Source organism: Emydura macquarii, unplaced genomic scaffold (genome assembly GCF_026122565.2).
Source record: "Emydura macquarii macquarii isolate MOO-44397 ecotype Brisbane River unplaced genomic scaffold, CSIRO-AGI_Emac_v2 contig_1039, whole genome shotgun sequence".
Taxonomy (NCBI): Eukaryota; Metazoa; Chordata; order Testudines; family Chelidae; genus Emydura; species Emydura macquarii.
In genome coordinates, this window is record NW_027131176.1 from 1860772 (window position 1) to 1884212 (window position 23441).

Here is a 23441-nt window from a genome sequence, read left to right on the forward strand (position 1 = left end):
CAGACCCAGTGTGTCATATGGGGGAGGGAAGGCTGGTCTTGTGCTTAAGGCACGGGAATGGGATTTGAGAGATGTGAGTTCATCTCCAAGCTTCTTCTACAGACCTTCAATGTGACCTTGTGAAAGCCATTTAATCTCTCTGTGCCTCAGTTTCCCATCTGTAAAATGTGGATAACAATGCTCCCTTCACCTTTTGTGTCTGTTTTTAACGTGCGCTCTTCAGGACAGGAACTGTCTCTTACTGTTTGTATGTAAAGCGCAATGGGGCCCTGATCAATGTTGCACCACTAGGTGCTCCTGTAATATAAATATAACAATACTAAAATGGGCCAGATCCTGAGCAGGGCCGAGCACCTGCAACACCTACTGATCTCAGGGGAAGTTTTGCCCAAGTAAAGCCAGAAGCTGGGCCTGGACGGCAGGAGATGGATCACTCAGTAATTGCCTTGTTCTTTTCATTCCCACTGAGGTGGCTGGCATTGGCCACTGCTGTTAGACAGGATATTGAGCTAGATGGACCCAGTATGGCCATTCTTATGTAAAGACGGCAGGATTTTGGCTTGCAGAGTGTCCCCATAGTTAGAACTGAGCAAGCATATCAGGGTTTGGCTCCAGGTTATTAGTGTCACATGCCGTTCCAGCTGTTTATAAATGCATGGCACCGTACCCTGCAGCCTGTACTCAGAGGAGTTTTGCGCTGAGCACCCTGATCCTGCAGAATCTTTACTGATGGCAGTACAGAGACTGGGACTGTGTCTGGTCCAGGGTGCACAAGAAGGTGTTTCCTTATACTCTTACCCACCCTCCTATACCAGTTCAGGAGCTGGTTAGGGTCTAGCCTCTAGGATCTGACCTGGCGAGATGATGAGCATCAGCAATTCAATGGGAGGTGTGGGTGCTCTTCATCTGTCTGGAAGATGCCCTGAGGGTCTGATCCAATGCTCAGTGAACTCAGTGTGAGTCTTTCTGCTGATTTCAGATGCTGTTGGACTGGCCCCTTTATTGCATATGCTGGTGTCCCTGTTATTTCATACCTCATTTCCTTCAGTCTGCTTGGATGAAGACCATCCAGTTCTAGTGATTTATTGCACTTGAGCGTCTCCGTTTACTCCATAGATTTTTCTTTAGAAACATCAATTTCTCTCAAGGCCCCATTCTGATTCAGTCATAAAAATTCCATTGGAACAGGAATTCCCCCGTCATCGTCTACGTTAAAGAACATTGCAAAAAAAACAAAACAAAACAAAACCCAAAACATCTTTGCTACTTTGCTACCTTCTTTAACAGCCCCACTCCCTTCTCCTTGCCTCTCCCATTTTCCTGTAGATGATTCACACTTACATGAGCAGCCTTGTTTTCCCCTACTTGTTCCATGTGTGGCCACAGGCCTTATTTACTGCACACAATTCAAACCCTGCTGTGAAGACAGAATTATTAATTTTGTCCTGGCCTTTTCCATGATGCTCATCACTATAGTAGCTGCATGCTTCACAAACATTAACACATTTATGTTCACAAAACCCTTGTGAGATGAGGGGCATTTTAACGCTGGGGAGCTAAGGCACAGCGAGAAAAGCATCCATTAATTTTGGGTGCCCAATGTGAGATGACTAGGACCAGATTTTTCAAAGTAGTCAGTACCATACAGCACTTTCATGTTCAAAGCGCAGTTCCCACTGATTTCAGCTGCAGCTGTCAGAGCTCAGCGCTTCTGCAAATCGGACTCAAGTCAGGCACCCAGCCAATAAAGCACACACAACTAGTGACACTTCTTAGAGGTTTGGTTTTAAGTGATTTGTCTAGCCTCGTACAGGAACTGTGTGGCAGGGATAGAGTCAAGTTCGCTGGCACAGCATTCAACTGCCTCAGTTGTGAGATCATCCTTTCCCTTCCTGCCTCATTCACTATACGCCCTCCAGCGGCTGGAGCAAGCGAGGCGGGGGTCCCGCAGATGACAGAAGGAAGATCGGGGACTTTCTTTTGCTTGTTCTTGTAGGTTTCTTTGTGGCAGTTCCATTGCCAATATCCTTTTAAAGTGCTGAATAGATGTTACTCCTCATGCAGTAGCTCCCAAATAACAACACTTCACTAACTTTCCCCTACATGTTACTGAAAACATGTGGCTGGTCACATTCTCTCCCCAAAGTCGGGTTTCACTGTGCGGCTAACAAAGAGATGAAGATAGCGGCCAGGAAGAAGCGGCTGCGTTTTAGTCACTCTCCTCCACCCCAACCCCCGGGTGAGTGGTGTCACTCCAGGCGACATATTGCAATGGCTTAGGCAAAGGAGTTTAAAGGCTGAGCATTTGCAATGATAGATGAAGCCAGGTGTCTTTGCAGAGTCCAAAATCTAGGGTTTAGAAGGATGGGGCACGGGAGTGGAAATGTGCATGCCATTTCTCAGGGGAAATGGCATCTAAACTAGAGATTGGCCTGATCCAGAAACCTAGATCTGAATCCTCGCAAGCCTTCCCAGTGGTGCTTCGCTCTAACCCAAAGCCTTGGCTATTGGACCATCCTCTGCAGGAAGTAAGATCTGGATGTGAATTTTGACTGCAGCCATAGCGCACGCTTTGGGGAAGTTTTAGCTATGGCTCCAAACGTTGAGGCTCAGCCCTGCTTTCATTTGTAACACAGCTCAACTGCTCAGCTGCAGAGCAGAAGTGCTCCATGGCCAGTGTACATGCAAAATGGGATGTGTTAACAGCTGCTAATGTGCCGCAGTTCTGATTTTGATTTCAGAGCACTGTGTGTAAAAATCTAGGCACATATGACATTAGCAGTTGATAACAAGGGAATATTTCACCATTTTCTCATCTGACATAATGGAACAGGAGGTCTGGTGAACTGGGAAGGGCTCCATACAGTGACATCATTATGCTGATACGGAGCAGAGCCCAGATGCATTAATTTATAGCACATTTTATTAAGTGGAACAGATTTACTAAGTGAAAATATAACTATCAAGGTTACAATTACAAAAGCACTTAACTCAGAAAACCAGATGCAGGACTCATGTTTAAGTTGTGAGGACGGAGATTGCATCCAGAACTTCCTGTTTCCATGGTCTGCTCCTTTCCATGTTTTCAAGGCATTCAGCTCGCTGTGTCTCTGTGGGTGGGTGGCAAGGCAGGGAACGCTTATAAAGGCTTTGTAGCACTGTCCTTCGGAGAGGTGAACCTCTACAGAGATCGGACTGGGGAAGCACTTACCACTTTTGCATGCTGATGGTTGGTGTAAAGGAGATCAATAAACTTTCAACACCAGGCAAAGAGCTATCAGTGATAGCCACAATATATCTGATTTGACTGCTAAACCCGCATGGGAGTATAAGGCTGTGGAGCTCAGACCATGTATGTTCAAACCTCCAAAAGACAAGGGGTATGGAGGACAGGCACAATGCCAGCTAATAGTCAGGCTGTCCAACTTGGGCTCTGATCTTTGGTCCCGAAAAGGGACTGGGTCTGTTTTGAATAGGGAGCCTCCAAGGAAAATGTAGGTGCTCCAGAATGTAGGTTTGGTGATTCTGTAGGTGGCAGTTCCCCCGGAGTCAGTCAGTCTAATGCTAGAGATGCTTTGGGAGGAGCATTTCTGTGCAAGTGAGGTCCTGTCCACTTGTAACCATTGATGATAGTCAGGGCACAGGCAGTAATACATGCAGAAAAGGGGACTTGCCAGCAGCTATGGAACTGGAAGTTGGGTCCACAGCGGGCTGCACAGGGGAAATGAAGTCAAGCATGATGGTGGGTGCCCCTCTGGTGGGGAACCTATGTAATGGGGGGGGGGTGTCTATGGCAGTCTTAGCTCTATAGCAGTTGTTGGAACCCTGCAGGGAGATATTGATTCATTGTGGCAGGTGAAAATGAGTGTTTGATCCCAGGAACTCTGGGCATAGCCAAACCTGGGGGGAAGGGTTGGCCGGAATGTATATTGTGCTCCTGTTATTTACCCCTGTTAACCAAGACAGGCTCCAGGAAGGGCAAAAATCTGACATATACAGTGGAGGCTTTGTTTGGAGCTGGCTGGGAATATCAGCTGGTTACAGGAGGCTAACCCCTCTCTCTCGCACCTGCGCACTAACAGCATTGTCCTTTGTCCCCGGTCTTCTTTTACTTTCCTATGAAAAGAAGATAATGATTTCTATTACATTTTCTCTCCACACCCATCCCTGATAAAGGGCCAATGGGCCGCTCCTTAGTCATATGAGTTTCCCCTGGGGAATTGGCTCCATGTCTCAATTCTCTTCTTTTTTCTTTCCTTTCCCCCCGCCCTCCCTTTATGTTCTAATTCCTTCCCCCACTTTTATTTTCAGTCTTTCCCTCCTCTTCCTCAGCGAAGATGGAAGACAGAATCCTGGAATGCAGTGACAACGAAAAGGACCAGAAGTCAGGGTAGGTAACCAGGGAACCATGGGCTCCCAGTGTGATGCTGTCGGGTGAATGTGATTCTTGGATCCATAAGCAAGGGAATACCGAGTAAGAGTAAGGGAGTATTATTATCTCTGTAAATAGCTAGTGAGACCATTATTGGAATAGTGTGTCCCTTTCTGGTGTCCATATTTGAAGAGTGGACTCAGAAAAGAGCTATGTGAATGATTCTAGGCTCGGAAAACATGTCTTACAATGGGAGGCTTAAGAAGTTATTTAGTTTACCCAAGAGAAAGTTAAGAAGAGACTTAATCATGGTCTACAAGTACTTGCCTAGGGCGATTTCTGATAGTAGAGAGCTCTTTAATTTACAAGACAAAGGCATAACAAGATCTAATGCTGGACACTGAAGCAAGACAACTTCTGAGGTAGATAAGGCACAAATTTTAACTCATGTTAATTATCCATTGGAACAGCTTACTTAGGGATGTGACGGATTCTCTGTCACTTAAGGCCTTTAAATCAAGTCTAGATGTCTTTCTAAAAAGTGGGCTGTAGCTCATGCACAAAACTCAAGCAGAAAACTTTGGGTGAAACTCTATGACCTGTGTTATGCGGGACGTCAGACTAGATGGCCATAATGGTTCCTTCTAGCCTTAAAAAAACTATGAGCTTCTCTTCTTTCACATTTCTGGTGAATCTCGATGAACACGTGGAAGGGGCAGAAGGCTGGATCTGATTTGGATCCACGGGACAGGTTAAAATGGAATGATAAAAGCATAAAAAAGAAAGCAAGAGTTGCCAGATCACTGCGTTCTGAAGGAAAAACAAACCTCTGCTGCTTGGACCAGCTCCTGCTCCAAACCACCTATCACATCTCATTAGAACAATGTGGAGCGCTTGGGAAAAGAGGTGCCAGCCTGGTATCTGTTTTCAAAGAAAACCGCTGGGAGTTTACTTAGAGATTGAAAAAAAAAAATTAGAGCTTTTTATAAAAACCAGAGAGGAGAATTCCTCACTCCAGAGCAATTGTTTTATTTTAAATATTCTTTGAAAGAATCCATTTTCCTCCCTTTCCTTACATGGCTAGGGATTCGTTACAGTGTACATCTTGAACCAGGCTTCGCAGCGTTAGGATTTCCAGTGGCATTTGGTTTTGATAAAGCCCTTTCACTCTTTCCCCCGCCCTTCGCCTTGAAGCAGTTTGTTCTCTTGGCAGGCGTACAGAGACTGGCAATTGTAGCTCGCTTGTTGTTGCCAGCAATGAGGAAGGCTTGAGGTTCTCTCTTTCAGCTGTGGCACGTTTGGAACCAGAGCAGTGAAAAGAGGAGGGAGAAGGAAGTGGGGGGGGGGGGGGGGGGCAAATCTGTTCTCTTCTCTACTGTAAATTACAACCCTGCTTTTTTAATTTCCTTTCCCAGCACAATGTTATTCATTCGCTTCCAAAATAAACAGGGAGCTTAGAGACTGAACAGCTTGGGAGAACAAACTGTCCTCTTTTTCACAGTCTTTACCTGTCAAGAGCCTGATTAAACACATATATCCTGATGGCAAGTATCAAAAGGTATGGTGGCCCACAAGGAGCTCGGCTGTCCCGAGGGGGGACGTGACACAGCGTTGATCCTTCAACCACGTCTTTGGAGAACTGGGGGGTTCTTGTTTGGTTCAGATCCTGAAAGGGGCTAAAAATATTGATTTTTCTAAGGGGTCTGGACTTTAAACACAAAATCTTAAGGGCTTGATTGGAAGAGATTCTGTAAAGAAAGACTTCCCAGTCACATAAGCCTTTTGAGGGCTCTGTTTTGGGATGATAGATGTGTTCCTTCAAGGAAGGTGACTTTTTGGAGATTTAAGGCCTTTATTGTGAACCAGACCATCTGAATCCAGTGCTAAGAATATACAAGAGTGTTTCCCTTCTTCTTTGGTGCTGGGGGGCCAGATTAGTTCCAGATGTAAATTGACTGGACCAGGAAGGACTTGGACCCTATGTTTCTTGATTAGGGAGTCTGATGTCCCTCTCCTATATTTCACACTCTCCCAGTAGTTTTTAATATTTTTTAAGGAGGCAGCGTGGTCTAGACTGGAAGCTAAAAGTGGGACATTTATTTTGCACACCTCACCTATTGTTCAGCTCCTTGACGGAGTGCACCAGTGGTCCTATAAAAATAATAATACAATTAATAAGCCAGGGCTTATGGAAGCAGATTGGGAGATGGGAGTTTTAGATTCTGTTCATGGCTCTGCTCCCAACCTCTGGCTAACCTAAGGCAAGTTGCTTAATCTCTCCATGCCTCAGTTTGCCCATCTGTAAAAAGGAGGGGCATTGCGCCCGTTTTTTAACAATGGATAGCAAGGAGAAGAGAATAATAAGAAGTGGAGGTGGTCTTGAGAGGGACAATCTCAACCTGGCTATGCCCAGCCTAACTTGGAGTCTAGGGAACCTTAGTGACCTCAAGGGTCAGGGCCTCAGCTTTATGGTCTTGATTCTCCGCAACCCGTGTGGTCATCCCCATCTGTGCTAATTGGGTACCATTCTATTTCGGTAGCATTTTACACTCACTTTGCAGAGCTGGAGATGGCTACCTGAAGCACAAGGCAGAGGCCAAAACACATTCTAGAAGGCACACAAGGAGCTGTGGGAATGTCTGTGTATAACGTGGTTCTAAGCAGACTATCCTTCTCCCCTCAGCTTGGGAGGAGGCCATGAAGCAGGGACTCGGGCTGGCAGCGGTATCACTTTTCACTGTGGTCCGTTCAGATCTCACAAGCTAGGCAACATACTGGGCCAGGACAGAAGCTAATGTTAGATCCAAATCCCTCTTCAAGACCCACTTATACCATGACACATCCAAGATGTTAGTCAGCTAATAAGGGCTCCGTACTAGGACAATCGGGGATAGTTGACACTGATTTAATATTTTTTTTAAAACAACCTCACAATACATGTAAAGCTACATAGCTAGCTTGTATCCCTCCCTGTTCCTTCCTACAGCATATTGCTTGTCTTGGTAGATGATAAACCCTTTGTTATTTGAAAGGGCTAAGTATTTTAGACTATGCATGGAGGAAGGATGGTCCAATAATCAGGATGCTAGTCTGAGACTGGGAGATCAAGGTTCAATTCCTTCCTCTGCCAAAGACTTCCTGTGTGACCTTTAGCCTCTCGAACCTCAATTCCCAATTTGTAAAATGTGGATAATAGCACTTCCCTACCTAACATGGGAGTTGGGAAGATAAATACTTTACGATTTGTGAGGTGCTCAGGTACTATATATTGGGGGCCATACCTTAGATAGATTTAACGTGAGCTGGGCTTTATGATAATCTTATGATTAACGTCAACAGGCTTTTGGATTAGACCAATGGTAGACAAAAAGGAGTCTTCTGCTAGTTCTCTTATTGAAGAATATGGATTCCTAGTAGAATCAATTTTAATTCTGAAAGTAAGAAGACGAGGAAATGGCCATCTTAGTTTTTCCATTTGCTGTTTCCACTGGGCGCAGCTGACTTTGTAAGATCGTTTTGTTGATGACTAGGATTCTGGAAAACCTTTTAGATTTTCCTGTTTACGTAAGTGGGGTTTTGTTTTGTTTTTTTATAATGCTGGAATACAAAATAATGACTGGTTTGCAGAAAACCATCCGGACGCTCCTCTTTATCCAATCCCATAAGGCAAGAACTAACGGGGGATGCTCAGTTAATTTGACAGGCAGCAAATTTAAAATGGATGCAAGGAAATACTTCTGTTTAAAGCATATAATCAACCTGAGGAATTCCCTGCCACAGGAAATCATTGAGGCAAAGAGTTTAAGGAGTTCAGGGAGATATTTTTAAAGGCTTGACTGTTTAGATGAACAAGTACTAAAAATCATGTGCAACTTCGCACTGGCTAAGAAGCTGGGTCAAAAGTTACAAGGATTCCAAGACAAAAAAAATTAAGATAGAATTAAGGCTGAGACTGTAAATTAATTTATGGTAAAAATCCTTACAGGGATGTTGTAAAACAAAACGAGCATTATAAACCCAGTAAATTCAAAATTTATATAAAATATATAAATTCAAAAAGATATAAAAGAAATCCAAACATGTTGAATTATGAAAATGCACAGTTCAGGCACCAAACAACCTTAACTCTTCCCTGTAGTGACACCATGCAATGACTGCACAATTATGATTTAATGCATAATACCATGTGCAGTCTACAATTAGATTAAACTGATTTTTAAAGACATGTTACATGTTTTCATTTTTTTTCCTCATGGTGTCGTACTCTGTTCTTCATACACAGCAAAGAGGTTGAATCCTGCTTTTAATGCAAAACTCATCTCATCCTTAACTATGGCATTGTGACCTGTAGCTGATGTAGAATGGAGCTAAGGTTAAGTGCATGTTGATAATATAAGGGGTGGGGAGGCAGGAATCCTTATTAGACCAGAAATAGTTTTACAAATTTAAAATTACAAATTTAAAAATTAAAAATTAGGAAATTTTAAATTAGGATTATACTTAAGGAAAAAGGAACATTTAAATGTAAGTAATTACATAGTTAAGGTTTCCCAAATAACCTTAACTCTGCTCCTGTATCCCATCACTATGTTTTTTAAAAAATCAACTTTTATGTAATACATTAATTCTTAGCCTTTTACATGCTTTGGCAACTGTTGTATTTCTAGGTTTACACTGAGCAGCTGTATCTAGTATTTGTAGAATAGATAGTGTTTGTGTAACAAGTTAGTCTTCCCCTTTAAGGACCAGGGGCCCTGTGGCCAGCCAGCCCTTACTGAGGCAAAGCCCATTGAAGAACTAGTGTGTGGGCCTAGTAGAGGGGATTATCAGACCTAGCTGGGAAGGGGTCAGGTGATTGCCTGATGAGCACCTGATTCCTATAATGGCTGGAAGAGCTCATTTGTGGGGTGAAGTTTCAGGAAGCAAGTTAGCTCTTGTGGCAGGCCCAGGGGGGAGTGGAGGGATTCCCTGGCAGATGGTCTGAAGGAAGACTGGGGAAGAGCTACAGCGACAGGGATGCTTTGTCAAGGAAGCTCCTGCTTCAGGGGAAAGGTAACTGTTGGATTTCTGATGAACTGTTTTAATTTGGGGATTTGCTAAAACTTGCTGGTGCAAATAGTACATGGTGCCCAAAGAAGGGGCTGGAGCAGACTCTAGGTGTGGTGTCTAATCCTTCCTGGCCTGGGGGAGGCCTGCAGTTGGGGCAGACAGTTTGTTGTGTGTGGCCAGGATTGTCAAAAGTGACTGATGACTTTGGGTGCCCAGCCTGAGCTACCGAAGGGTTTGATTTTCAGAAAGTGCTAGGCACCTGCTCCCTGAAAATCAAGCCCCTCAGCGTGATCTTAAATTGAGCCCCCAAAAACCGATACCCTAAAGATCACTTTTCACCCTTGAAAATCTGTGGCCGGGGCTCCTTACTCAAACTGAGGTTGTTTAAGCATGTGACTTACACTTGCTTTAAGTCTAATAGCTCAGGCACAGCTCGGCTGAGTCACCTCCGAAATAAGAGAATGTCTCCATTAGCCATGCAGCAGGCAGTTCATAACCACCATTTGAAAGGAGTTAGGTGGTGAACAAAATCCAGCTCTCAACAGAGAGCTGGTCCCAAAGTTCTCTAGCTAGGGCCTGCTGTCATTCAGAAATATCAGTGGGGTAAGGGTGGGAGGGACAAGTATGGAGGTAAGAACTTTACTCTGAACCTTTCCTCAAATCCTTATATTTCATTACTTTTCAATTCTGCTCATCACCTCATTTCCTTTATTATTATTATTATTATTTATTAACATCGCATGTTGGAGCCCTGGACATACACCAGATCCCCACTGTGCTAGGTGCTGTACAATCACAAAACAAAAAATGATTCCTGCCACCAAAGAGCTTACAATGGTCTCAGTCTTGTTAGCAGTCCAAGTGGAAAGGCCCAAGGATCAACTGGGCCTTCGGCATAGGGGCTGACTTTTAGTTTGGCTGGTGGGTGCCCCGCCCAGCTACTGCTGGGGCCAGTGGTCAAATCTGGCTCCCCACCCACTGTTTTTCCCCCACCTGCCTGCCTGGCTTCTGCCAGGGGCTGAGGCTTAGTCCACCCCACCTGACATCTGTTGGGGCTCGGGTGTTGCATCCAGCTCCCCCACCAAACCCCCACGGCTTGCTCAGGCAGCGGCGGTTGGTGGGGCTCTTTTTTCCCCCACCCTCCTAGCTTCTGCCAGGGTCTCTGGGGGCTGGGGCTTAGTTCTCCCCACCCATCCCTAGACATCTGCCACTGGGGGTACCAGCTGGTGCCCAATTCCCCAGGGGTCCCACATTGGCCACAACTGTGCACTTGCCTTCCTAGCCCTAGCCTGGTAGTCGGGTTCCCTCTGCTGGGACTTGCCTGCTGCCTGGCTGGGAGCCTGGGAGGGGAGATGCAGGCTGCAGCCACACACGCATCTGTCCACGGGGCACATTCATGCAGGTATGGTGGCTGGAGAGAGGCGCGGGGTGGCTGGCCCAGCGTGCTGATGATTTAGGACAACCACACCGAACCCTGGCTCTCAGCCTATTTTTGTTACACAGTGCTGAGGGGATGGGGCATGACTTGGGAGCTGGCCCCCCTCAGTGTCCCCGGCTGGAACAGCAGCCCCAGGGGGCTGTGCTGTGATTCAGTGACTCAGCCCCTGCTGGAGCAGGGAGGCGCCTATAAAACAGATTAAACCAATTAACAGCTAATGGGCGCAATCAACAGCTGAGGGACAGGCGGGGCCTGCCAACCGGCAGCTGCCTGTGTGAAAGAGCTGCCGGCTGTCTGCCAACAGCTATCATCCCAACCCCGGGCAGATAGGTCACACGCTGGGTGCTGATCACCCACTATTTTTTTCCCCATGGGTGCCTCAGCACCCATGAAGTTGGCGCTGATAGCCTCAGTAATGATTTACCTTCTGTCTATGTGAGGTGGCCTGTCCAGACAACAGCAGGCTGTGTGGGGAAGACCACACTGGCATTGTGCGGACCATTCTGTGGGTACATGGAGGACTTTGGTCTTCCGTGCTTGCCAATCTGGTACCATTTGCAAGCACTAAAAAGAACTGGAAAGAGAAATCTACCAGAGAAAAGAACTCTTGTTACATACACTCTGCACTCTGTGCTAGGACGTGGTAGTCAGTTCTGGGCAGATAACGTAGTTCACTGGGCTCAACTAAGACTGTGCCTGCATTCGATTTTTTTTTTTTTTTCCATTTTCTTCCCACCCCTGTTGGAACTCCACTGGTGGGAACAGTGCTCAGAGTGCTAGTGTAGACCGGCTGCCAGCGTTTTAACCACAGTATTATAGGACCCTCTTCTGAGCAGGTCTAAACGTGGTGGTTGCTGGTCACTTGTCTCTATATAGACTGGTAGCGAAAGAGGATATTTTAAGAAAAGAGAGTCTAGCATCAACGAGCCCATACACTGGAGGCAATCAGAGTCTTCAGTGGACTGGAGCTGCTTACATTCTCTTCTGTTGGTATTTCAGGAATTAATTTAGAAAACCCAAACCAAGTGTATTCTCTCCTTTTTAAGAGTAAGTTGGCTGCACCCCTGCTGATCTGAAAGCATCATCTAGAGGCCACGGAAAGGCTCATCTTCCTGATCTGACATTGAAACAACTTCCCAACATCAAAGAGTTTGCAAAGGAGATTAAAGAATGTGAAGTTCAGCATAGTAAAATCCCTCCAGCTTCACTGGGCTCTGTGCTGTTGGCTTTAAGGTGGGAGGGATCCTGAGAAGCAACAGAAAAAATTCAGTGTTTAAGCCTGATAAATGGCTGGCCCAGCAGTGAAGAAACCATAAATGAAGTATAGAATGAACCAGACTATAATCACTGGACATGAAAACACCACTGCTTCATCTGGTCTGATGTCCTGTCTCCAGTGCAGTGGAGAGTAGCTGATGCTTCAGAAGAAGGCACAAACTCCACCTAATTCGCTATGCAATAACTTATAGGGGGAGAAATTCCTTCCTGACACCTGCCAACGTTGACCAATTCCCTCCATCCTGGGATTAGAATATGCAACTACAGCTGTTAGACATAAAATTATCCTGCCCCTTTTATACACTGAGCTATGGTACAGTATTTGGGCAAAATGCTGAGCTCTCATTCACTGGCAGGTTGCCATTCACATCAGTGGGAGTCTAGTTTGACTAAAGGTTCCAGCGTTTGGTTTTTTCATTCTATGATTTCCTGTGGCAATGAGTTCCCCAGGCTGACTCTGTGAAGAAATATTTCTCTTGATCTGTTCTAAATTTACCTGTAGCTAATTTCTTTCTCACATACTCATTAAACTCCTTCCAGCTGGAGATGGGCCAATCCCAGACTGGGGTGGAGAAGTAAAGAGGGAGCTGAGGTATTTTAGGGATGAGCCAAAAATAAAACCTTGGCTCTGATCAGCAATGAAAGGGAGTTGCATTTGTGCAACTCAGAGCAGAATGTGGCCTTGAGGCTTTAATTTCAGCAGCACTAAGCAGCCTGGCTCTGGGAGAGTTAAACAAGAGATTGTATAAACTGACACTACATCAGGCCCCCTTTTTTTTTTAGCCATTAGGAACAGTAAATTGACCTCAAAATAAAACAATACCAAATGCTGATTATTTCTGTGGAAAAACCAATAAACTGTGATACCTAAACAACTGAAAGAGGTCAGCCCGTGTTGTTAGAAATGGTGGGTTTTCTCTCTTTATTGCGTTAGAGATATTCTGTATTTAAGGCTATTGAAGTTTAAGGTTAGCTAAGAAATGAACATAAAAGTGGACCCACTTGGATTTGGTCAGTGAGAGTCGGCCACAGGCAGTAAGGGTGGCCAAGTGCAATTTAATGAGCTGTATAGCAAAAACTTGCCACATCTGTGGAAATCTCCCCCAAATGGTCTAATATTGTTTGAGAACAACTGCTAAATAAATTAAACACAAATAGCCCTTCCTGGCCAGTTAATCAGATGGGTTTAGTTGTGGACTGTATCCAATGCACTGTCTCACTGTGGAAAAACACTTGACTAATCAGAGAGGGAGAATGACTGACTCTGTGTGGTCCAGTGGTTATGGTGCCCACCTGGGAGGTGGGAGACCTGAGTCCAGTCCCCCTGCTCCAATCACTCGTTCGTTATTTATCCAGAGTGGAACAGCTTCAGCAGGAGAGGCTGACGGAGCCTCACAGGAGAATATTCCATAGTCAGTGGCTAGCAAGCTGAGAGGTGGGAGACTCCTGGTCAAATCCTTTCTTCCCCTCTGGCCAACAGGGTGGAATTGAATGTCTGATCTCCCACATCCCAGGCAAGTGCTCTGACCCCGGAGCTGTGAGGTGAGCACTACCTCCTCCTCCTCCGCTTTCTCATTCCCTCAAAAAGCAGCTGTATGCTGCTTGACTTCGGGCAGCGGGTTCTCGTCCCTGCAGTGGTTATCTCCAAGAGGGGTGAGACTTAGCACACCCCCCTCTCATCAGTGTCTCTCATTGGCTGTCTTAGGCAGCTCCCACCTAGCCTGCTGGCTTTTGTGGATCCCATTCTTCGGCGCCTCTCTCTGCCCGCGAATTGTCTAGGGAGCTTAGGCACCTAACGGGGCCTTGTGGGTTGTAGTGTTTTCCTGTGATTTGCTAGGTGCCTACGGTGCTGTAGTGCTCAGCACTGCAGCACCCAGGTCCCTTTGTGGATCCCACCCCCTGCCTCCTGTCAGTCCTCTCTTTAGCTGGTTTAGATCTTGCAGACCAGCTTGAGGTAGGCTATTGTGCGGATAGTCACAAGGGGTGGATTATTTCCTCCGTTACAGCTAAGAGAAGGGTGATGTTACTAATGATTTCATATCCTGTATGTGCTTTCTAATATTATATTAAGGATGAATGTTCCAGAAGCAAGTCATAAGAAAAGCCCATTTACCTGTCAACATTGTCCAATGCTCAGATCGGCGACATGACTTGTGGCTCATTCTGTCAGATTTCATGCTGCTTGACTGCAGCTAAAGGTGCTTGAGTCTTGGCTTTGCAGCATAATATAACCATTCATTCTGTCCTTCCATGCCATTGAACACACAGAGTTGCCATTAACCCCAGTAATCTGCACCCTGTGACAAGCGGTACCTCAGGCAAAAATACATGGATCATTATTAGAGTCGGGTAAAGTTATCAAGTGGGTCCCCCACCCTCAAAAAAAATAATCATTGGTCTAGTTTTGGGGTCACTGGATCAAATCAAGGGATGTTTCAGATCCATTTCTATTGTATCCAAAGTTCAGGGTGGGTTGGAGGAAAGCTGGATAAATTGGCTTGATCCTCTCTTTCATGTACCAACTGGGACAGCTGCAGTTTTCCAAAATCAGCACGTGGTTCAGTTCCACATAATATCTACCTAGATTCCCAACTTTTAAGACGGTTGGTGTCAGTTGCTCCAGTTTTGGCCCATGTCTAATCGTTATCATTATCATATACAAGAAATGGAAGAGTTACTATTGGTATCTGGCACAATGCTAGTTATGCAAATATTGTTTTGTTTTTAGCAGAGCCCGCTAGGGAGATATTAAGTTTGGGAGAGGTCTAAAATAAAAATACATAATCTTAAAAAAGAGAAGATAATTTTCAGAAACAACCCATTTGTTAAAGGACTTGCACTGGTGTTACCCAGCCACAAGAGGGAGCTGTGTCCTGTTTAATGAGCTGTCAACCCAATTTTCAATGGGATTTATGTGATCTGTGAAATGACTTGTTCTAAAACTCTGTCTAAGTTAATAAATGTAATGTTAATAAATTTCTTATCCAAATAATTTGCAGCAGTATCTGAATTACAGTCCTATGATCCTTAGACATTTAAAACCTAGAAAGCAAGAGGGAAATAAGCAGTCTATTGTGCTAAAATAGAACTAGGCTCTTTTCTAGACATAGTGTTGAAGTCAGCCTTCTGGATTGTTCCATTTTCCAATGAACTGCAGATTGTATTACAGTATATTCTGTTTTTAAGGCAATTATGATGAAATATACTAGTCTTTTAGTTTTCATTTTCCCTCTGAAAGCTCCAGCAGTCATCTTCTCTCTACAAATCCACTCCAGAATGTTTTCAGTAGCAACTGTTACTAGACTAAGATCCTCTTCATCCAAAGCTGTAGCTTTGAGAGCTATAATGTGCTCTCAGGTTCAGCTAGTGGCCTTTTCCAGTAGCTGAAGACATGTCTGATAAAATACTCTGCTTTTTGGTGTTTTTTAAAATGAAAAGGGCCATTGTAGATGTAGGACCTGATTCTCATCTCACTTACTTCTGATTTACATGAATATATCTCCAGTACATGTACTGTACATGTCCCATACCTGTACAGTGACGTGCTGGTCATAATAGTTCCTTTTGACCTTTACAGTCTATGAACTGGTTGTAAGTCACAGGAGAATCAGGCCCTTAAAATAGGATTCTTTTCTGATTTGTAGCTATATTTGTAGTAATTAAGGGCCCGAGCCCATAAACTTGTATACATGCAAGTAACCCTTACTAGTGATCGTTTCATTGATATTAATATGGGAGTAAAGAGTGCACAAGTGACACAGGGTTTCAGACTAAGCCCTAGATATTAACGATCATTTAGGGCCTGGTCCAAAGTCCAATGAAGTCATTAAATGCCTTTCTATTGCTTTGGATCAAGCCATTTAACTGCTTTTCTCATCACTGGAGAACAGCTGGTTTTTGGAGATCATAGTCCTATTTTGGTGGATCGGGTATAATAAATATATTTGCTTATATGCAGAGGTTTTGTGCTCATCACCTGAGAGAAAAATGAGACTGATATAATCTTTAGGGCTACACACGTCTCTGCTTATTATTTTTGAAATGATGATGTCTTTATTAACCTTTTTGGACAACCCTTTTCTCAGTCTGCATGCACGTCCTTTTGTGTGCTTTTAGAAATGCTTTTGAGCTTCACTCCAAGTTCCATTTCTGGTGATTCTGATGTTATCTGCAGCAGAAGAAATGCAGGTCTTTGAATTGAGATGTCGGCAGGTAAGTGAAGGAGGGAATTATGTGAAAAAATCTTTTTTTATTTTACAACATTTATCCTATTAAAGTCTAAACATATTGATTTATGTTACTGATTTGGTATCCTAAGTGGTTGAGTTTATTATAAATCTTGCTATTCCTTTTTCCTTTCTAAACTGCACCTTTAACAAACTGTTCAATTACACACACGCATTCTCTGTCTCTTGCTTGACTGAATCCGCCTTGCCTCATTCATGCACACAGGGCCTAGGTGTATGTGGGTTCATGGGAATGTTGTGCAGTACACAGCTGTGCATGCAAATCAGAAAGCAGAAATTCAGGCCCCAAGTGACTTGCTCAAGAGCATGCATAGAGACAGTGCCAGAGTGGAAGCCAACCCTCCTGACTCAGAAGCCCATGAGTTAAGTAATTGTATTATATTAATAAGAATCTATTTTGAAAAATAATAGAAGAGAGTGAGAAACAAAGCATGCAAAGAAACAAAACTGAGCCCTGCTAGTTCAGATTTCTTTAGTGCCTTACTACTCTGTTATAGACCACCAGACCAGGAGGACGAGGTAGATGAGGCTTTCTTCAGTCAACTAGGGAAAGTTTCCAGTTCACAGGACCTGATTCTCATGGGGGACTTCGATCACCCTGACATCTGCTGGAAGAGCAATACAGCAGAGCACAAACAATCCAGGAAGTTTTTGGAGAGTGTTGCAGACAACTTCCTGGTGCAAGTGCTGGAGCAACCAGCTAGGGGCCGGGCTTCGCTTGACCTGCTGCTTACAAGATTTGGTAGGGGAAGTAGAAGTGTGTGGCCAACCTAGGCAGCAGTGACCATGAGATGGTCGAGTTCAGGATCCTGACAAAAGGAAGAAAGGAGAACACAAGATACGGACCATGGACTTCAGAAAAGCAGACTTTGACTCTCTCAGGGAGCTGATGGCCAGGGAGGCTAACATGAGGGGGAAAGGAATCCAAGAGAGCTGGCTGTATTTTAAAGAAACCTTATTGAGGGCACAGGAACAAACCATCCCGATGTGCAGAAAGAATAGCAAATATGGTAGGTGTCCAGCTTGACTTAACAAAGAAGTCTTTGGTGAACTTAAACACAAAAAAGAAGCTTACAAGAAGTGGAAGCAAGGTCAGATGACTGGGAAGGATTATAAAAATACTGCTCGAACATGCAGGAATGAAATCAGGAAGGCCAAAGCACAATTAGAGTTGCAACTAGCAAGGGACGTGAATGGGAACAAGAAGGATATCTACAGGTATCTTACCAACAAGAGGAAGATTAGGAAAAGTGTGGGCCCCTTACAGAATGGGGGAGGCAACCTAGTGACAGAGGATGTGGAGAAAGCTGATGTACTCAATGCCTTTTTTGCCTCTGTCTTCACGGACAAGGTCAGCTCCCAGACTACTGCACTGGGCGGCACAGAATGGGAAGGAGGTGAACATCCCTCAGTACTGAAGGAACAGGTCCAAAACTATTTAGAAATATTGGACATACACAAGGCCATGTGACCAGATGGAATGCACCCGAGGGTGCTGAGGGAGTTGGCTGAGGTGATTTCAGAGCCATTGGCTATTATCTTTGAAAGCTTGTGGCAATTGGGGGAGGTCCCTGATGACTGGAAAAAAGCAAATATAGTGCCTATCTTCAAGAAAGGGAGGAAAGAGGATTCAGGGAACTACAGACCAGTCAGCCTCACCTCAATCCCTGGAAAAATCATAGAGGAGGTCCTCAAGGAATCCATTTTAAGGCACCTGGAAGAGAGGAAGGTAATCAGGAACAGTCAACATGGATTGACCAAGGGCAAGTCATGCCTGACCAACCTGATTGCTTTCTATGAAGAGGTGACTGGCTCTGTGGATCTTGGGAAAGCGGTGGACGTGATATAACTTGATTTTAGCAAAGCTTTTGATACGGTCTCTCACAGTATTCTTATCAGTAAGTTAAAGAAGTATGGCTTGGATGAATGGACTATGAAATGGATAGAGAACTAGCTAGAGCATAGGGCTCAACGAGTAGTGATCAATGGCTCCATGTCTAGCTGGCAGCCGGTCACAAGCGGAGTGGGGGTCGGTCCTGGGGCCGGTTTTGTTCAACATCTTCATTAATGATCTGGAAGATGGGGTAGATTGCACCCTCAGCAAGTTTGCAGATGACACTAAGATGGGAGGAGTGGTAGATACCCTGGAAGGTAGGGATAGGATACAGAAGGACCTAAACAAACTGGAGGATTGGGCCAAAAAAATCTGATGAGGACAAGTGCAGAGTCCTGCACTTAGGACAGAAGAATCCCATGCACAGCTATAGACTGGGGACCGACGAGCTAGGCAGAGTTCTGCAGAAAAGGACCTGGGGGTAACAGTGGATAAGAAGCTGGATATGAGTCAGCAGTGTGCCCTGGTTGCCAAGAAGGCTAATAGCATATTGGGCTGCATTAGGAGGAGCATTGCCAGCAGATCACGGGAAGTGATTATTCCCCTCTATTCGACATTGGTGAGGCTGCATTTGGAGTATTTTGTCCAGTTTTGGGCCCCCCACTACAAAAAGGATGTGGACAAGTTGGAGAGAGTGCAGCGGAGGGCAACAAAAATGATTAGGGGGCTGGAGCACAAGACTTATGAGGAGAGGCTGAGGGAACTAGGCTTGTTTAGTCTGCAGAAAAGAAGAATGAGGGGGGATTTGATAGGAGCCTTAACTACCTGAAAGGGGGTTCCAGGGAGGATGGAGCTGGATGACAGAACAAGGAGCAATGGTCTCAAGTTGCAGTTGGGGAGGTCTAGGTTGGACATTAGGAAAAAGTTTTTCACTAGGAGGGTGATGAAGCACTGGAATGGGTTACTTAGGGAGGTGGTGGAATCTCCATCTTTAGAGGTTTTTAAGCTGCGGCTTGACAAATCCCTTGCTGGAATTATTTAACTGAGGTTAGTCCTGCTTTGAGCAGGAGGTGGGACTAGATGACCTCCTGAGGTCTCTTCCAACTCTGATTCTATTTATGACGTTGTATAACTTCTGAAGTTCTCAAACAATGTTCGTAAGAGAATCCTAAATCTTATTAATACAGAGCCCATTCTGCAACTTTTACTCATGTTGATTAATCCTGTTTTCTTCAGCAACAGCAGAATAGGACCCCATAGCATTCTGCCTTGAGGATACAGCAAATCCCCTGTTATGGTAGTAACCGTCCAAACCACTCAACTGACCCTAATTTATGTTTTGTTTAAAAAAATTAAAAGGACAAAAGTTAATATAAATGTAGCTACAATATTTCAAAGTACTTGTGAAATTAATTTACTAGTGGGATATAAACATTCTCCTGAAGTGCTCCATACCTAGTTCCTTCAACATTACAGTAGTAGTACAGAAAGTAAAACTGACTAGCAAGTAGAACTGGTTTCAGACTCTCCAGATGAACTTTCTTTCTTTTGGAGAACACAGATTCATCCAAATGGGAGAAATGTTTTATGAAGTTGGTTTGGTTTTGATAAACTTGTGACTGGTTTCCTGCCAGCTCACACACCTGGCTTCTCGTCAGCTTGCCATGCTGACTTCCCTGGACCAGGGGTCCTCAGGGTTTCCAGCATCCATGGCTCCATTCCCTTTCACAGAGAATTTTGGGGATTTGTTTCAAATTGGAATTTCAAAATACCAAAATCCTCTGCAAAGCGGAATTGCCTGGCTCTGCATGGCTCTATGGGTAAAGCTAGGGGAAAAAAATTGTGTAGGAAGTTTTCGTGGCAAAATTTTTTTTTTTTTTTTTTTTTTTTTTTTTTTTTTTTTGTGGCAAAACCAGCATTTTTCCTGGGGAAATGTCTGAGTCGTTTCTGATGAAAAATTTTGGTTTTCTTGTGGGAAATTTAAAAAAAAAAATTTTCATCTCAGATTAATTTTTTGAAAAGGAACAAAATGTTTGCAGTTCAGTTTAAAAAAACAAAAAACCCTGAAATGACATTTTAATCCAAATGTCATAGAAACAAAAATAGGAGTTCAAAACTTTAGGCAGGGAAAATGAATTATTTTTAACTGGAAAACTTTGAACAAAGAATTTTCATTTGATATTTCTCACAGGAAGAATTTGTTTGCCAGCTAGCTCTGGCTTTTTGATTGATCCTGTAACTTCTAGGTACATGTGATTCCCACTGAATTGTTCCATGTGACAAAAACTGGTCCACTCTCCCCAGTTCTTCAAACACTTATGCACATGCTTTGCTTTATGCACGTAATTAGTCCCATTTAATTCAATGAGGTTACTCACATGAGCAGATGTACTCCCATCTGTGTGACTGGGGTCAGGCAGAGGATAATTGGGTGGCTTAAGCATCCTAGGCTTCCTGGAATCACAAGGCTCAAACGAATTTTGATGCAGAGAGCTGTTTGCTGTTCTCTGCCTATTTGCTGTTGAAATCTAGCAGTCATGTGGCCAAGATCTTCAAAAGTAAACACTAAATTAGGGTTCCCAGTTCTTTATCTGCCCACTTTGAGACATTGCACCCCAAACATGAAGCACTCTAAAACAATGTCTGATCTTGAAAGTTTGTCTGTGTAGTTCAATCCAGCCACCATGCCTAGTACTTAGTATTTCAAGTAGTTCCATTCGCATCAATGGGTTTGAACAGGTAAAAAATGTTGTCCTTTGTATGTTCTGTCCCTTTCCCCAGCCAGCATCTGTTTCGTCTATTTAGATGGTCCCTGCATCAAAGAGCTTACAATCTACTATTCTGTTTGTACAGCACCTAGCACAATTGGACCTCCTTCTTAATTTGCATCTGAGCACTGTCATCATAAACATGGTGAATAATAATAAATAGATAGCAAGGTAGTAAGTATGTGGAAGATAGGATCAATATTTTGTGATGTGCTTTGAGATGAAAACAAATAAGTTAATTGAATTTTACCTTTTTAAAAAAATACACTAAAGTAATTTCCAAAGCAATTGCTACAATTCCAGTGTAAACATTCTTTAAACCCTCATAAACAGCCATCAGTGTTATTTCGGGGAGGGGAGGGGAGTAGAAGATAAATAAGTAAATGAATAAAATCAACAATGATGGAAGAGAAGCAGCTTTCTGGCTTCAGATCAGCTGAAAAAGCGACTGCTGTATTGCACACAGGAGGGGAAAAGGCCAGTCAAGACAAAACAGGTTTAACTGGAAGCAGGACACAGCCAGCACTAATGGATGAAAGGAAAATGGAGAGAATAGGACAGGTGGAGAGAAGACAACTTAAAAACCAAACGAAGCCCAAAGGGAATTGAATTAAAAACAACAGTCTGCTTACAAAAGTAAACAAAGGGGAAGGGGAGGAGAGACAAAGGAGAACCAGAGGCACAGCTAGACAATCTATGAGAGCGCGAGAGATGAAAGCCAAATAGACCAAGAGGAAACTTAGAGTAAAAGAGAGAAAACTCTGGCTCCAATCCCTCCAATGAGCTTCATGCGCCAGAACTTTTCACCTTCAGAGCCCCAGAGATATGCTGGGGGCTCCCAGTCTTGATTTTTGATGAACAAGTTTGGCACAGAAAAAATGCAGAGCCACTGTTTCCGACTGGTTGACTTTAAAGGTCTTTTTCCTGCTTTTGTCTGTTCTCTTCTTACATGGTAATAGATTTGAGGCTGAGAAACCAGGGGAATTGGGGATTTTACAGAATGATTCAGGTCCTATTTCTGGAATCGGTGTGTGTTAAGTTTTGCTGCAAACTTTATCGGCGCACCGGGGGAGTGCCTGAGCCCAGGAGGAGTGAGCGCCTGCAACTCCCACGGTAGCTGCTCAGCACTGCTTAGGATTGGGCCATGATTCCACCAGACTGAAGTCAATATGCCCTCAGGTGCAAAAGGCCCTGTATGCAAAAGGCCCTGCAAACTCCATTTAGACAGCATGTTTGGAAATCTGCCCTTTACAGATATAAAAAACCCAGCTTCTTGGAAGCTGACAAAAACAACTTCTTGGAAACTGACAATGACTAAGAATACAGCAAAGGGACACAGATGGTTTTCTGATCACGTGCAGAAGTAGAACACAGTAGTTTGCACTCTGAGAAAACAGGCAGCTTTTTTCCTTTTAGAATCTCTGGCTTGCAGCTGAGTTGTCTTGACAGCTTTCGGGCCTGATTCTGCAAATATTTACATGTCAATTCTTTACTCACCTGCAGAGCTCTCATGTGGCCTGGGTTGTGTTGGCATGTCCTGCAGATGGGCTGAATCACGCTGCCTGCTTCACTGCATCCTCAAGTCTGGTGATGTTGAGAGAGAGATTATTCGAAAAGGGAATCTCTAGCTCAGGGGAAAATGTCCTGAATTGGGACTTAGGAGATTGAGACACGTATCCCCTCTTCCACAGACTGTGGTTAATATTGCTGTGTCCTTTACAAACCTTATTACTGAGTAAGGCTTCATCCTACTATAGAAGTACCATCCCTGCCATTTTACAAATAAAAGGTAACGAGAGGCAGTATAACCAAGCACATCAATGTGGCACATGAATTCTGAAAGTCTCTAGCCAACCCCTGCTCTAACCACTAGATCATACTCCCAGAGACAAGAACCAAAACCAGGAGTCATGATTCCCAACTTTCTACTGCTGTCTAGCGAATAGTTGTGTAACACACAGTCACAATGTGCATGTCATGTCCCCTTACAGTGGGAGGTCCACAGAGATGCTAATAATTATCCGTTAGTTCAAGGGGTAGAAGTCTGTAGTAGGAAATTAAAAGTTTGAAGTTCAGATCTTGTTGATGACCCATATAGGGATGTCTTTATAGCTGTGAGAAGCTGATGGGTGGGTGGGTGGATATGTTCGGGAACGATGGCAGAACAGATGGGATGGAGCAACATGAGGCTTGACGAGGGAGGAGAAGTAGGGATGGGCAGAGTTTCATAGAGGTTTGAAGGTGCTGATGAGGAGCTTAAATCTGGTGTGATAGCAGATTGGGAGCCGAAGGCAGGATTCAACCATCAAATCAACGGGCAAGGAAGGTGAGTTTAGTGGCTGCATTTGGTATGGATAGAAGGACGGCAATGTGTGTCTTTGGAAGACCAGAGAGGGGGATGTTGCAGTAGTCATGGAAGGGTATAATGGGGCCCTGAATGAGCGCTTGAGTGCAT

General features: G+C 44.2%; 1 long non-coding RNA gene across 1 annotated transcript; it reads left to right on the forward strand.

Annotated features, from left to right (window-relative positions):
- The first annotated feature begins 9310 nt into the window (after positions 1–9310).
- On the forward strand, positions 9311–22749 carry LOC137150904 (uncharacterized). The gene is made up of 3 exons (XR_010919113.1): positions 9311–9424; positions 16254–16349; positions 22490–22749. It is a non-coding gene; the product is annotated as an uncharacterized lncRNA (long non-coding RNA).
- Positions 22750–23441: the final 692 nt, after the last annotated feature.